At 45.5% G+C, this 15,647-nt stretch overlaps 1 long non-coding RNA gene across 8 annotated transcripts in view; it reads left to right on the top strand.

Annotated features, from left to right (window-relative positions):
• LOC101751780 overlaps window positions 1-15,647 on the top strand; it is a 136,179-nt gene that overhangs the window by 80,277 nt on the left and 40,255 nt on the right. For 4 of the 8 annotated variants that reach the window (XR_006939398.1, XR_005860200.2, XR_005860197.2 and 1 more), the window contains 6 exons: window positions 817-1,184; window positions 1,855-1,980; window positions 3,473-3,654; window positions 5,605-5,815; window positions 9,807-9,919; window positions 10,914-11,045. This is a non-coding gene — a long non-coding RNA (uncharacterized LOC101751780). The remainder of the gene's footprint in view (window positions 1-816; window positions 1,185-1,854; window positions 1,981-3,472; window positions 3,655-5,604; window positions 5,816-9,806; window positions 9,920-10,913; window positions 11,046-15,647) is intronic. The other 4 variants (XR_005860199.2, XR_005860201.2, XR_005860202.2 and 1 more) reach the window with 4 other exon arrangements.

Below are 15,647 nucleotides of genomic sequence, written 5' to 3'. Positions count from 1 at the left end.
TCCCTTGCCCAGCTCCCAATCCCATTTCCTCCTGCCACAAACTCCAGCTCTGAGATTACCCTCATCCTCTGCCATCCCTTCCTCTCCAGTGCCTTCAGCTTTCCTCTCTCCGCAGTTTGATTTTCCCTCTTCCTCAGTGCCAGCACCTGACAGAGAAGGAGTTGCTGATTATATGTCTTCATTGTAATTAAACTGGGCCAGAGCCCATTCTCTGGCACTGAGAGCAAGTGGCACAGCCTGGCTCGCGTCCATACAGCTAAACTCTCTTCCTCCCATAACAGGATGGCTTTATCCTTTCTGCCTACTGGGAGCAGCCCTTGGCAAGTGCTGCTCCCTGAGCCCTGCCCAGACACAGTCTCTGAGGGTACTCCCCAGGACAAGCCAAAACTGTGCCAGGGAGCATGCTAATAAACACTATAGACTGTGCTACAGGCCTTGGTGCTGCTTAATTTACTCATAAAAATGCAGCTGAAAGAATGAGGGGGAAATGTCCTTGCTTTCAGCCCATGCCACAGCTATGGGGGTCAGAGAAAAGCTGACTCACATCCATTTTGCTCAGGCAAGGAGGGCAGGCTCTGAAATGTGAGCATGAGCCTCTTGAGCTGGTTATCTTTCAAGAATAAACTTGGCTAAATATGGGCAAAGTTTTTTAATCTGGTGGGGGTGTGAGAAGCATGTCTTCGATTAAACTCCTGCCCTCCAGCTACTGCTGCCAAGCTCCTGCCCCCAAACATGAGCTTCCAAACAAGGGTTTCCTAAGGATTTTTAAATCTGAGTGAAAAACAAACTTTTTTTTTCCTGCTTTCCCCCCCCCAGGTGTGGATTGCAGAATTCAGCTGAAAGAGAGCACCCACGTGGGAAACTTCAGCTCCTTCAGTTAGCATTTAACAGAATCTGCAGCAGTCGAGAGCAGGGTCATCCTGCATGTAGGCAGTGTAAAGAGCTTCAGCAGTGAGTGGTAACACCTCTTTCTGCCACGTGTAGGTGTGGGTACACATGCAGACCTGAGGACTGATGTTTGGCATAGCTCCTTTGACAAACAGTATTTATCTGAGGCCAAACCTCCACCCAAAGAAAGGTTCTAAGCTTCTGGGATGTGTTTGGGAATGATGCTTTGAACTGGGTTACGGTGACAGTGTGTGAAAGGAAGCTTAGTGCTGGTCCACTGGCTGGGTAAATGCAAGGTGAGAATCCTGTGTAACTGGTGACTCTGATAGACACACCCCCTCCCATTTTTCTTTAATATCCTGAACGGATTTGGGATGAAAAGTGCATATACATCGTGGTGTGCAACACATCCAGTACCTGTATATATAGCTTCCCAAATCCTAACAGCACCACGTATTGAAATGATTAAAGTAGTAAGGTAGGCTTTTTTTGTTTCCACAACTTTGGAATTGCTGTATACAGCCAACAATAAAACTAATGAAGACTGCATTACTTAATTCTTATGTTATCTCTAAAATAACCATACATATTTTCTGAAGATTTTCTTTGTCATTTAAGCATGAAATAATGGGCAACCTATTATCTCTAAATCATTTGTTGTTTTTTTTTTTTGGATACATAAATCTGTAGATTGGCTCATTGACTCTCTGCACAAGAAAAGTCTTGAAAGCTTTTTGATCAGTGAGTGCTACCTGGAAATTGTCTTGGGCTAAGGTTTCACATTTGACCCTGCAGATGGTGGTGTGTTCGTCGTCTCATACTTCATGCAGTCACCTCCTTATGCATGTTATAAGCAAGGATTATTTAAATATGGAGATGGCCATAGTCTTTTACGTTATGTTGTGTTCCTAATTCCCCTTACTTCCTTAACTCAAGCTGCTGCTCTGGAATTTTGTCCTTGGGCAGGGATTGCTGCATAGGAGGATGGAGTTGGTCTCCTCAGCCCCTTGTCTGGTTGTGTGGTCCACAGACATCTGCTGCAATACAGCTGCACACCTTCGCCTGGAGTGGAGGCTGTCCTCAGTCATCCTGGTGAGTGCAAGGACGCTTGCCTCTATGGTTTCCTTTTTGTCCTCCAATCAAAATCCTATTGTCTTTGTGTGAAATCAAAACAGATGTTCAAATTACTTGTGTATTAGCACACAGTAAGCCCATCCAAGGCAACGGAAAAATCCTAGATGGCCCTATCTTGTGTTAGAGGCATAAGTAATTGTGACTTTGTGTACTGTGTGGGGACTGACAAGGCTGTCTCACTGGGGAGACAGGCAGCAGAAGACCATTAATGTGCAGATAAAGGAAGAGTGTTATCTCCTGATGTTGCTCAAGTCATTGGCAAACTTGCCTTTGACTCCAGCAGAGATGGAAGCTGAGCTGAGATGTTTGCCTTTTTATGGACAGATTTTTCATTGCAGCTCAGAGATAAAGATTTTTTTTGGAGAAGGAAGGCAGTGACTGTCAATACAGAAAATGGCTGTGAGACCAGCAATTGCATTGGCAGATCTGAGTGCTATAGAACCCATACATAAAAGCTTGAGCAGCAAGAAGAGATTTTCAAGCGGGGAAAACAAATAGTACAGAGCAATGGGAGTGAAAGCTAGACCACTTGAGCAGAGGTGGTTTGTGTTAGGAGTGGTCCACAGGGCTCAGCACAGTGCAGAGAGCACCCAGATCTCAATGTCAGAACTCTTCTTGATGTGTCAAGATGTGACTCAGCAGGCTCATAGTGGAAAGGTTATCAAAAGAGTGCCAGCCTCTGTGAGAGAGGATGAAAACAGCAGAATCTGTAAACAAATACAGACTCAACTGCAGTCTAAAACTTGGTCAAATAAATCTAATGCCTGCTGTTGATTTGCTGCCCTTCACATCTTTCCAAGTTCCCCACACAAATTCTACAGTGCTGCAATTTGCATCCGAGAGGCTGCGTTTTCTTCAGCCTGTGAACTGCTCTGGGCTTTGCAGCTTTGCACTTTTTGGCACAAATGTTCCCACTTTCTTTCTCCTCCTGCCCTGTGTAGGTGGAAGCCCTGTGGAGAGGACAGCAAGGTAAATAGAGCCAAGCGGAAGATGTTCAGGGCAGCTTTCCACTGGGGAAATCAAGGCCTTGTGCTGAAAGCCAAGTGTCCTCGGCTAGACCCCATTTCAGTTCACTCTGCCCTCATCCACACTCAGGAGGGATTTAAACCTTTCCATTGCAAGCTTGGAGTAATAGCTGAAAGAGCTTTTGGATTTGTATGGATTTTGGCTCAGAACAGGCTTCTTTCCATTCCACAAGGAAAATGCACTCATAGCTTGATTTATGCACCCTCATTTTTTGGTAGGGCTTTATGAACTGTTTCACGAGAGAGTGCTGGCCTCCCTGCCTGGCTGATGTGTACGGCCATGGGCCATACTGCTGATGACTGTTTCTCTCCCTCTTGCTCTTCCTCCCAGCTTCTCCCAGCTATGCAGTGCTTCTAGTGGGAGCTGATGTAGGTCTTCTGTGAATTAGAGCTTTTACTGACTGAGTATTGTTCTTACATTTTAGCGAGGTATGCCAGTCGCAAGAGCATCTGATAGGCATTGCAGTTAACACAAGGCTAGGACCACGGTGGGTGAAGGTGGAGAGTGTACATGAAGGAACACCTCTGTTTGGTTGCTGTTAAATCAGTTTACAATGTCTCATGAGACTGCGGTGTCCCCAGGACCTCTGGCCAACACATAAACAAAGTAAGAGAGTGAAAAAATGCACCATTTTTTCTTTCTTCCCCTTTTCAAGTACTTTTCTCAAGTGTTTGCCAAGAACTGGGTTCTATGTGTTTATGTAAATAACCATAGTGCAGCACCACGGTTAGAAAGCCTTTAATACAATTCTTAATCTTACTAGCTTCCTTGTGTAAGCTTTGCTTGTGCTGGTGAATCTGCTTTCTGCTGTGCCCTGCTGAAAGGCTTTAAGAGATATTTATTGCCTGTGTGAATACTTCTACCTGAGGGAGATGCTATTCCCATGGGAGCACCAGGGAAGCGTGACGCACTGTGCGCCTATTGCCTGGCATTGCTGATCTTCCTGGCGTACTTCTGGCTTGAAGCCCCACTCTGTGCAAAGGATTGTTGGGCCAGAATCTATCAGGTCTCGGAAGTAATTTGTGAACTGATCTAATTAAGGGATGGGACTGTTACATAGGAAAGGGCTTTGCTGCGGCGGAGAACACTTTATCTTGGATACACTCGTGCAGCCAGTCCCAGCTAATCAAGTGGAAATCCCCATTGGTTTTTGATTGTTTGTCTGCCAAATTCAGCATTTTAAAGAAGGCACAAACTGAAATAATTTTCTGAGGAGTTATTTCTCTTCCAACCAAGGATTGCCTCAGCCTGGGACATGGTGGGCTGAGCTGGATGGTGACAACAGCATCAACAGTCCCAGACTGGGCAAGAGGTAAACAAGATCCAGGGTCCAGGCATGGAGCCCAACCACAGAAACAGAGCCGATGTGAGAGCCGGAGGCAGGGGCAGACACAGGCCCAAAGTCTATTTAGGAGACATGGCCAAAGACAGGATAGGAGATGATCTACAAGGTAGTGCTACGCCTAGACCAGCCAAGAATTTGCCATTGCTTCTTTATTAATCAAGGTGTTGTGTAATTATGATACTTCCAACATACTTCCAAGTCTCTGCTTTGTATATGGAAAGTTTTAGATTCTAAATGTCAGGAAGACGATGTGAACTGAGGAGAACAGTATTGTATAGTCCCTTTCAGTGAAATATTTCATAGATTGTTTTATTTTCAAATCGAATTTCACAGGGTTTTTTGCATCTCTCTGACCTAATTTAGAATAATCAATAAGCATGCTAGAAGTAGTGGCTTTTGAAATTTATAGGCTTTATGACTATAGATCGTATGATTTTTTTTTAATGAATGGTGTTATAAGACCAAATTTGCTATCTGTCCAGAGGTGAACTGTTTTGAGTGTTCTCCAATATTTATGGGAGAAAAGCTGATCTTTTTATTGCCACATGTATTTTCCTAAGAACTCAGACTAGTCCAGTGTAAGAGGTCAACTTGCAGTAAACTGTGGTCTGATTTCTGGATGGTCCTGCATAGAGCCAAGAGTTGGTCTCAGTGATCCTTATGGGTCCCTTCCAACTCGGAGTATTCTGTGATTCTATGAAATTCTCTCATGACCGAAGCATGTACTTTTTATTTTTGTAGTGTCATCCTCATGATGTATTTTCTTATGGTTGTTGTCTGGTGTTCAGAAGAACATGTGCCATGTAGAATTTGAGGGTGCTGTTGGGTACAGCAAGATCAGAATCAAAAAGCAGCTATTCACAAAGCTCAGCAGATTACCATTATTACAGGTAGCTTTCTTCCTTTTGCAAAGCACTTAAAAGGCCAGCTTTGTAAAAGGAAGGCATGGTTATTACTGTTTATTCCTGTGTTATTATCTCTGTTCCACACCACTGATCTTGTTTCATTTATCAGTCAAATTTTACATTATTAATGGAGAATAAAATTCAAGGCTTAATTTCAGAAGAACAAAGCCTCTGCTCTTAGCTCGACCATTAGATTATCCCTCTAATTGTCTCATTCACCTTTCTCCTTTGCATGGTTCATCATCTCTTTTAGTGTGGTAAGGCAGGAACTTTCCTCATAGAAATATGTGTTCTTTGTTTTTGAAGGGACAAAATGGCCTCAGAATGGACTTGCTGTCATCTTTCTAGCTTCTGTGAGAGCAGTGAGAATGGCTAACTCCTGGAGTCAGCACTAGGGAGGGATGGAGTCCCATTGATACAAGGCAGATAAGGAACTTGGCTGCAAATCTAAAAGGACCTGAGAGTGGAAAATGGGACAGTCCAGTGGGTGCAAACCAGGAGCCCCAGTGAGAATCCTGTGAGTTAATTATTGAGAAGCTTTGGTCTTTGCCTTCTGACTCTGGGCCCTTCTGACCATCACTTCCTTGCCTTCTCTCTTGTCTTGCAAACACCTACCCACTTCAGCTTCCTTGTCCTGCATATCCCTCAGCTTTGACCTACAGCTTTTCACCTGCATCCCTCCTGCTTTGGTGGGGCTTATATAGAATTAACTTGCTTGCTCCCCACTTCCTCAACTCTTCATTGCACAGACTTCCCATGCAGACAAGGCAGAGATCTCTGGAAGACATCCTTGGAGATGTCAGCCTGAGAAGCAAACTGGATTTTGAGAGAAAGAGTTAAAAAAAAGGAAAATTTAGGTATTCATATTCTCTACAGTGCTATGCAGATTCCCTGTCAACTCTGGGAGTTCAGGCTTGAGAAATCAGGACGTCTAAGCAGATGTCAAGGATGGACGGATGACTTAAAATGTCTTAATATTGCAGTGCCTAAAATTGCTGTAAAAGGGAACAGGAGAGATTAGATACAGCACTGAATGGAAATCAAACAGCTTTGACATGTCTTTGGGCACCTGACATGGGAGCAGCCAAAACCTCTAATTACCTGGAATATTGGCTTCACTAGTACATTGGGGATCTGAGCACCAGGCTTTCCTTTAAAAGAAAGAAGAGTTAAACATGCAGTATTTCAACTGTATTTATATGAAAAAAGAAAGAGAGAAAAATTCCATCTGCTTTTTTGTTTTGCACACAGCGTAACTTCAAAGACTTCCTCACTGTTTATTTTATAAATGGAGTTATAAAAACATATATACAACTGTACAAATACACAGTATTGCACAACAGAGGGGTGTGCGTATGTGTACATATACACTCACACTAAATTATAGATTCATGACGGATCCGAAACCGCTTATTTATGTAAACAAGCCCTGAGTGCAGGGCATGATCCCTCTGAAAGTACCGCCCTGATAAGAAATCACACTTTTGGATGAGCAGGTTGGGGAGCTGCACGTTGGGAAGGACGGGAAGGGTCACCTCCTGCTGGATGCACAGTGGTGGAACATCTCTGGTCTTGCTGGGGCTGCAGCTCTGGTCCTGCAAACCTCGCTATGTGAATCTGACGGCAGCAACTTTCCCCTTCCAAGTGCCATATCACTCCCTGGCACACTGTGTGCCTTGGCTGAATCCCTCAGTGCCCTGGTGGCTGCATGTGAAGCTGTGCAAAGCCTGGCTGAGCATGGCAGCGGCTGTACCTTGTACCTCTTGTGTGCAGGATGAACCAAAGCAAATCCTAAGTCGTCGTGTTGCATTTGGAGTAGTGACAACTCTTCAACACATGGAAAGGGGCCAGCTACCAGACCAGCTCAGTTTTCCTTGTTTAATCTCTTAAGCACATTTTCAGGCTTAACTGCTTGAGTGGCAGAACCCCCATCAGCAATTTAAAAAAGCAATTATTGTGAATCTGTTCAGAAAATACTTTTATCTGCGAGATCCTGCCCAGCTACCGCATAATGGAAACGGTATGAATCACCCTGAAATATTAATTGATAAGATTTATGACCTTAAAAACATTATGAAGAGCAGAGCATAAGGCATGCGCAGTTTGGCTCTGGCCAGGGGGGACACAGCATTTTAATGAAAGAGTGTTAATTATCACAAAAAATGGTGGAAAATTCTTTAGCGGAGAAGAAAAGTTCCGCGTGTGATCAGTCACGCATTATGCCCTTCGTGTAACACAAAAGAAGACACACGAGATAGGTTATAGCTCTGCAAATCCCTACTGGAAAAGCTGCACTTGCAGAGTATTTTTCAGAGCTCTGTGCTCTTCTGAGCCTCCATCGCAGAGGCGTGCACGGCAGCTCTGCTCCCTCTCATCTTCCTGCTGCTAGCTGCTCAGTTTTCATAAGAACGAGCTATTGTCTGTAGTTATTGAATGACATTTCGGAGAATTTCCATCTGTATTTTATTGTGCATGCCGTGAAACTTCCACCACCCTCCACCGGTTATCGCGGTGTCAGAGATTAAAGAGAGCCACTGGCTCGCCTAATTCACCGCCTCGCTCCTGCTCAAGCTTGTCCTATTTTCAGAAGTGTTTACCTGATTAGCACATGCAATTACTGATGTGTGCATAAGGCTCAGCTTGGGTTTTGAATGTTCCCTGAACCTTTCCTTCTAGATCAAAGCTCCCACGTCCTCCCGCGCTCCATCAGCCTCCTGCTGCAGTCAGTGCGACTTTGGCTGTTAACTTTGGCCCGCGAGCACATTCCTGCAGTGCAGGATTAGGTGTGGGCTCCAGCGCTGCGCTGCACCACGACCTTTGTTAGACACAGCATTTGAGCCGCCGTGTTTTTACATTATCAGTCAGCGGTGAATTCCTCACCAATTTTTTTAATGACTTTTGCAGAGAGCGGTCAGATGCTATTAAAGTTTTACTGAATTAAATTGAAGAAACTAATTTTGCTCTTAGTATTTTATTTCAGTGTGTAACTTGATTTTTAAGAAGCACTTTGTATGGCGTGGCCATTTGCATTTGCTTTATAAGCATAACATAAAGGTTTCCCTGGAGTCATGGATAAATTGCCTTCTACGTCCCCATCCTAATTAACACCATGTATGTTGCCTAACTCCTTATAATTCACCCCCGTGCACGGTATATAGAACATGATTGGAAAAATAATTTGAAGCAATGAGAAAAAAACACCTTTTGTCATATATAGGATACAGCCAAGTACATTCCCAATCAAATTAGATTAAAAAAGAAAGGACAGCGGCACTGAGACATCCGGCATTGAAAATAGACACCGAAGGCTTAATTAAAATGTGTGGCTGTGTTTTTAAAGGAGACTGCAGCAAAGGACAGACACAAAACCCTTCTTGCTGAACAGCGTGGGGACCTGGCTGTGTCTCTGTGACCAGGTTGGGGCTGCCCCAGTCCTGGGGAGAGTTCCTAGCCCTACAGCTTGTTCTGCAGCCCTAATAATTGCAGGGCTGGGGTCTGCCATGGGGACACAGTCTGATGAGCTGCTGCAGCCGAGTAAGTGCACATCTTGCCTTGCAGCAGAGGGGGGCAAGCCTCAGAATGCTTCTAACTAGATTGTAAGTGCAGTGTGAGCAGGCTGTGGGGGTTTCTCATTCTTCTTCCTTTTTTTTTCCTCCTTTTTCCCTGTGGAGCCTGGAAGACTAATGCAATTTGGAGAGAGAGCAAGTGTCAGCGGGCTCAGTTCTCTAGTGCACCAGCAGTGGGACCAAACTCTGACTGGAGAGGTTAACCCCTTACCCCCTGCTCATTCACACAAGTTAATCAGATCACGTGTGTGTGATCCAGGACATTGCTACAGACATGAGACTGGGTTTGTGTACCCTGCATCAATTACACACGGAGGCAGGCAAAGAACTGAAGCAGCCCACAGCCACTCGGCAGCAGCACTTGTCACATCAGCCAAAGCAGCTGTCACATCATCTGGGATCTGCCCCACCCCTGGAGGTGCCCAAGGCCCGGTTGGATGGGGCACTGGACAGCCTGATCTGGTGCCTGATCTGGTGGTTGGCAACCATACCCATGGCAGGAGGGTGGAACTAGATGATCTTTGAGGTCCCTTCCAACCCAAACCAGTCTATGATTCTATGAACCACCACCCTTGTGCTCCTTTCAAGCAACATGGGCACCAAGACTCCATCTTCCCCATGGGGGTCAGCAAGCTTGGGACCCCATGAACCTTCAGACTCTCCCCACTGCTGGGATCTCCTCTTCAGGGATTGCCACCAGGGGCTTTTAAAGTCATGTTGCATTTAACAGAGGAAGAAAAGGGAAAAATATAAATATACGGTCATTGTTTCTACCCTTGCACTTAAAAAATAAACATTGCCTTTTGATGCTTCAGAGAAGATGTGGTGTCATTTCCTGAAGGAGAAGGAGGGAGCAAGAGGGCTGAGAAGAAAGGCAAGTGAGAAAACAAATGCTTTTGATTTAAAATAAAATAAATAAATGTATGTGTTTATATTGTCCAGGAAGAGAAAGAAAGAAAGAAAGCTGTCCACCCTTTTCAGAAACCACTGATTTTCCATTGTAAAGAAAGAATGAAAAAAACAAACAGAAGTTCCTTGCTTGCTGATTGATTTCGGTAAGTAAATGCAATACAAATTTTCCTCCCTGTGTTGTTTGGTAACAGCCAACCCTCTGTCCTTGTGCAGGTGTTCAGGGAACAGGGTTTACCCTGAGCCTCCTCCAGCCCAGAGTGGGGACCAGTACACACCTCTTTGCCCCGAGTGAGAGCTGGGGCTCCATGTCCCAGCATCACTCATATGCGTGTCTTTATGCTCCTCCTTACACTGACTCTGAAGCAGGGTCTGGTGCAAGTCCACATCTTGTGGACCTCAGCTCAACTCTGACTTGCATCAGCTGCTGGCTTGGACCTACCTGGGGAAGGGGATGCTCCCACACACTGAAATGGGTGGGATTGCTCCACACTGATCCCTGGGTGGAACAGGTTGGGATTGCTCCATGCTGATCCTCACTGGAACAGGTTGCCCAGAGAGGTTGTGGATGCCCCATCCCTGAATGTGGCTGGATGTGGCTCTGGGCAGCCTGGTCTTGTGGCTGATGACCCTGTACACAGAAGGGGGGTTGAAACTAGATGATCATTGTGGTCCTTTTCAACCCAGGCCATTCTGGCTGTGATGATTCTATGTACCAGAGACTGAAAAGGAACACTGAGTCTGTTCAGCTTCTAACTTCACTTGGAGAGAGGACTGTGTCTAATATAGGCTAAGGGAAGAAGACAGTATCAACTAATTGGTTACAGCTTCACAAAACAGAGCAAAAGATACATTGGTAGCATAGCCATGGTGGTCTAAGGGATGAAACTAAAGCATTCGAAAGTATTTTGTACCAGAAATGACTAAATTAGCTTCAGTTAAAGGCAGCTGAAAGAGATGTGCCTATCTGAGCAAAGCCTGCCAAAATGAGCGAGTAGAATTCCCCCCATACAAATGGAGGCAATCCTTTCTGCAGCCCCACGTATTTTGCATGTAGGGTTTAGTGTGACTGGAGACAAAACTTAAAGTACTTCTGCCTTCCCGTGAATTCTGATCTTTCTTTCTTTTTTTTTCCTTCAGAAGGAAGAAAATCTGCCCGGAGCATCCACTGTTCCTGCGTGGGTGATGAAGCGTTTGCTCTGGGAGCTTTGGTCACTCTGCCACTCACTTGCAAGGCACCGGGAAGCTGCTCTGCATTCAGCAATGCTGCAGGTACTTGAAATGCCAAAAAAGTCAAGCATGAGATGTTAATTAATTGGGAAATGCATATCTTGTAGGCTGAAATGGAGCACAGAGAGAAACTGATTGAGGGTGCTGAAACACAAGCTGGAGCTTATTCGCCTTTCATGAAGGGAAAGGATAGTCACAAACCAAATTCCTCCCTGCATTTACCAAACTGCCAATTGCTGGGTACAGCTCCCGTTAAATCAAATCTTTCCTTCTCTAAACTGCAGCTGTCAGTTCTCGAACTGAATATATTGACTATGAAACCTATCACCGGGGAAATCACATCCATATTCTATTCCAAACATACGGTGGTTGTTTACCAATCTCTGAACTCATAAATAAGGTACAAAAGAAGAGTACAATTTGGAATTACATAAAATGTACCAAAAAACTCTAGTAAATTGAGATCTGCTTTCCTTTCCTGGTCACTGCATATGAAGCTTTGTGCCTTCAAAGGAGCTTTTCCTTCCAGCTTCTCCTTTAGGATACACAATCATGCAGTGTGGCACTAACACTGTTTAAATAAGCTTTGCTCATCAATACAGTACTAATGGGCTGACAGGCAAAGCTCGCTAGAAATGCAGATGAGATTATGTAAGGAAGAATACGTATTATTATGAAATGCAACAAAGTCACATTTCAGGATTTCCCACAGTTTGGGAGTGGGAAGTGAATGAGTGACATTGGTCAGCGTGAAGATCAGACAACTTTAGATTTTCATCTTTTGAATATTGTTTTGAGACCTGTGCAGTCTGTGGCCACATTTATTATATTCTGAGAGTATCCTACTGTGCTGGTTTCCTAATTTTCTAGCTCAGGTATGCATCTTGGCTGCACGTCTGGATTTTCCTTCCATGGATACAACCACCCAGTAAGGGTGGCGTGAGTGCCCAGGTTTCTCTTCAGGACAGCTTGGAGTTGGGTGTTTGCACTAAGAATTGTTCCTGTATGGCTCACCCTATAGATACTGTAGATTCCTTGGGGTGCCTCAGAGCTTTGGAGGTAGTTCAGGGACTTCCAGGCTCCCAGTGAGCTAAAAGAGGACACTGGTTTTCCTCTCCTTTTTCAAGGGCTTGGTTATCCTGATGAGGACTTTGATGACTCAGGGCTTTCATTTTAAACTATTTTACCTTGAAAAATTCTCTGAAGAATTTAGGAAACGAAATCTTTTTTAATATACTGAGGTATTCTGACAGTGCTTCAGTTGCTGCAGGGCAGTGAGGAGTGTGAAGAATGGCGTGGGTTGGAAGAGATCTCAAAGATCATCTGGGATGTCTGCCCCTCACCAGCTCAGGCTGCCCAGGGCCCCATCCATTGCCTTGGGCACCTCCAGGGATGGGGCACCCACAGCTCTGAGCAGCAGTGCCAGAGCCTCACCACCAGTGAAGGTTTTCCCCCTAACATCTAATCTATATTTTCTCTCTTTTAGTTTAAAGCCATTTTCCCATGTCCTATCACTATCTACCCATGTAAAAAGTTGATTTTCCTCCTGTTCATAATCTCCCTTTAAATAGTGAAAGGCCACAGTGGGGTTTCCCCTTAGCCTTCTCCAGCCATCCTGCTTTCTAGCACCCTGAGCTTCAGTGGGAAAGCTCTGCTTTTTGAAAATAACTTTTTGAGGCTTGTCTCTGTCTCTGGAAGGGTTAAAAACCAAAAGCCCACATTCAGATAACCAGGAGAGTGGTTCCAAATATTTCATCTCGAGCTCCTTTCTGGTAAGGATCCACAGACAGCTTTTGAGCTGTGCACGCTCAGCACGAAGCAGTGCTGCGGTCACAGTCAGGAGCTGGGCTCAAGTCAGGGCTGGGGCTCAGCAGAGTGGGGCTTAATTCCTGGAGCTGACATGGCTTTCCTGTGTGATTTTTGGCCGGTCACCAAATCTCTCTGGGCCTCGTTCCCTGTCTGCAAAATCACACCTCCCCGACCTGCTGCCTCTCAGGGGAGTGAGGAGAGGCCGCCTGTGAGCATGTGTGTGCAAGTGGGGGCCTTCCCTCTCGGACAGGGCCCCCAGACAATCTCACAACCCCAATCATGAGATAAAGCAAGGAGATTAGCCTAAACGGTCTGGCAGATGTTGGAGAGACTCCAGGCCTGTCGTGGTCGGGAGGTGCTGTGCAGGCCGCTTGTGCAACGCTGAGGAGCCGTGCTGTCCTTTTGCAGCTCGCTCCGGTGAACAATCTGTGACTTATTTATTGCGGAGCAGTTTCTGAGTCACCTTTTTCTCCATGTAATGAAAACAGTGAGAAAGTGAGTCATTTAGAGAAACGCAGCCTGCAGCACTCGGCTCTCACCCTGCTTCCAGGAGAGGGGAGAGCCCTGCAGGTGGGCCTGGAAGGGAGGGAGAGCAGGAGAAGCAGCTTGCTTCTCCCTGAGGATTTTCATCTGACCTTGGAGAAGTCACGTAGCCACATTAGGATTTAGGCCATGAACTGGGAATAGAGGCCTGGCCCTGCACAAAAGGGTGTTTTTTTACAGGATGACAGTGTAAGAGCTGTGAGACTGTTGGCTTCTGTGCTAACAGGGTCTTTCCAGGAGCTTTGGGCAGGGAGGGTGATGAAAGCACAGATGTAATAACTGGCTGGAAATATGTAAAAGGTGGATGCAAAGACAGAGAGAGCGAGCCATTCCCCATGGATAGAGGATAGGAAAAGAAGTACTATCCTGAAATTACAGCAAGGAAAGATGTAGGGTAATTGTTAGGAAAAACCTTCTGGAAGTGCAGTGCTGAATGCTGGAACAGATTGTCTGGGGAGAGGGAGGACTCCTCAGCTTTGGGATTTTAACCCTGGTTAGATGCACATCTGCTTGGGGTGTCCAGGTGGGGCTGCTTCAGTCTTTTTTTTTCCTGGCTGCATGCAGAGAGGAGCTGACTGTATTCCCTGAACAGGCTGGCTTTTAGCAGGTCCCTCTATGACTAATAGTTTCAGCATATCTGAGTGCAAAGAAGACAAATATTTAACTTGCCTAATTATTTGCTTCACTCAGTCTGTCCTAGTGTTCTCTGATATTTTTCCTTCTCCCGGTGGCAAGGGTAAGTAAACTCAGTGCTTTCCTTTGTCTATGTAAAATTTACCTCTCTGTTCATCAAACCCCTCCTTTCATGCTGCCATCATTCCTTGCTGCCTTCTGGTCTGTCTCCATCTGTGAGACTACCTCCATCCTGCAGGCATCGTGTACTTGTTTCTGGCTGCACACATTTGCTAATCAAGGCATTTGATAATGGTTGGCCTTTGGTCTCCTCCTCCTGTTGGTTCATTGAAGTGTTCAGGCTTTCTGGATACTGCTGCCCAGAGTTCAGAAGGAACATCAGCAAGTCTGGAACCGTAGAGCCTTCCTGAAGTGTTCATCTTAGGAGAGCAGATGAAACTCGAGGCTGCATAAAGACTGGGATAGGAAGAACTTGGCATATAACCTCCAGAGTGTTTCACTATTTCACAAATGAGTGCTAGTGGCATTTCTATCTCAACAAGGGATGGAGGAAGGTGCCTTTCAGGAAGAGAGGAGAAAAGCATCTCCTTCAGCTCAAGTAGAATCATAAAATCACAGAATGGCTTGGGTTGGAAGGGACCCCCTGCTATGGGCAGGAACACCTTCCTCTAGACCAGGTTGTTCACAGCCCCATCCAACCTGTGAATGCTTCCAGGGAGGGGACATCCACAACCTCTCTGGGCAAACTGTTCCAGTGTCTCACCACCCTCACAGGAAATAATTTCTTCCTAATATCTAGGCTAAATCTGCCCTCTTCCAGTTTAAAGCCATTTCCCCTCGTCCTAGCGCTACATGCCCTTATAAAAAAGTCCCTCCCCACGTAGACAACGTGAGGAATGTTGGGTGCCCTCTGCAACAGCCACAGATGGAGCTGGTGGGTGAGAAAACTCCTGGACAGTGAAAAGGACAAAAAGCTGTGAGCTGGGCCATGTGAACGGTCTCTGCATCAGCATGTGGAGGTTTACAGCCATCAGAGCTGTGAGGCTTCCACAGAAATGAATCAGGTTGAATATTAAGAAAAACAACTTCTCAGAAAGAGTGGTCGGGCACTGTCACAGCTGCCCAGGGAGTGGTGGAGTCACTGTCTCTGGAGGTGTTCAAGAACTGTGGAGATGTGGCACTGGGGGACTTGGTCAGTGGGCATGGTGGGGTTATAGTGATGGTTAGACTTAATGATCTTAGAGATTTTTTCCAACCTTAATGATTCTATGATTCTAATGAGAGGGCCAGAATCTCAGAATAGTTTTAAGAAGGAGCTTGACAGATTTTCAGCAGTCTCCTGAGTCCTTCCAGTCCTATGTTTCTAAAAAGATGCTGGAGAAAAAGAAGAGCTAGAGGTGGGATGGCAGAAACACTAAGACAGCTCTCTTTGAAAAGAGACAGCAAAGAATTAGAAATGTGTGAAGGGAGAAGTGGAAGTCGAAGAGATAAAAGTTAAAAAAAAAAAAAAAGGAGCAAAAAACTCCAAAAAGCACATCCACCCTCCATCAAACAGTGCAGGGAATGCAAATCAGGCTTTGCAACACCCCCTCCTCATCAGATAGGGCCTTCCAGTAACACCGAAAGGCAAATCTATCCCTTGCCAATGCAGCATGCAGG

This window comes from Gallus gallus, chromosome 5 (assembly GCF_016699485.2).
Source record: "Gallus gallus isolate bGalGal1 chromosome 5, bGalGal1.mat.broiler.GRCg7b, whole genome shotgun sequence".
Lineage (NCBI taxonomy): Eukaryota > Metazoa > Chordata > Aves > Galliformes > Phasianidae > Gallus > Gallus gallus.
The sequence above is the reverse complement of the archived record's forward strand: the minus strand, read 5'-3'. Positions and strand labels throughout refer to the sequence as shown.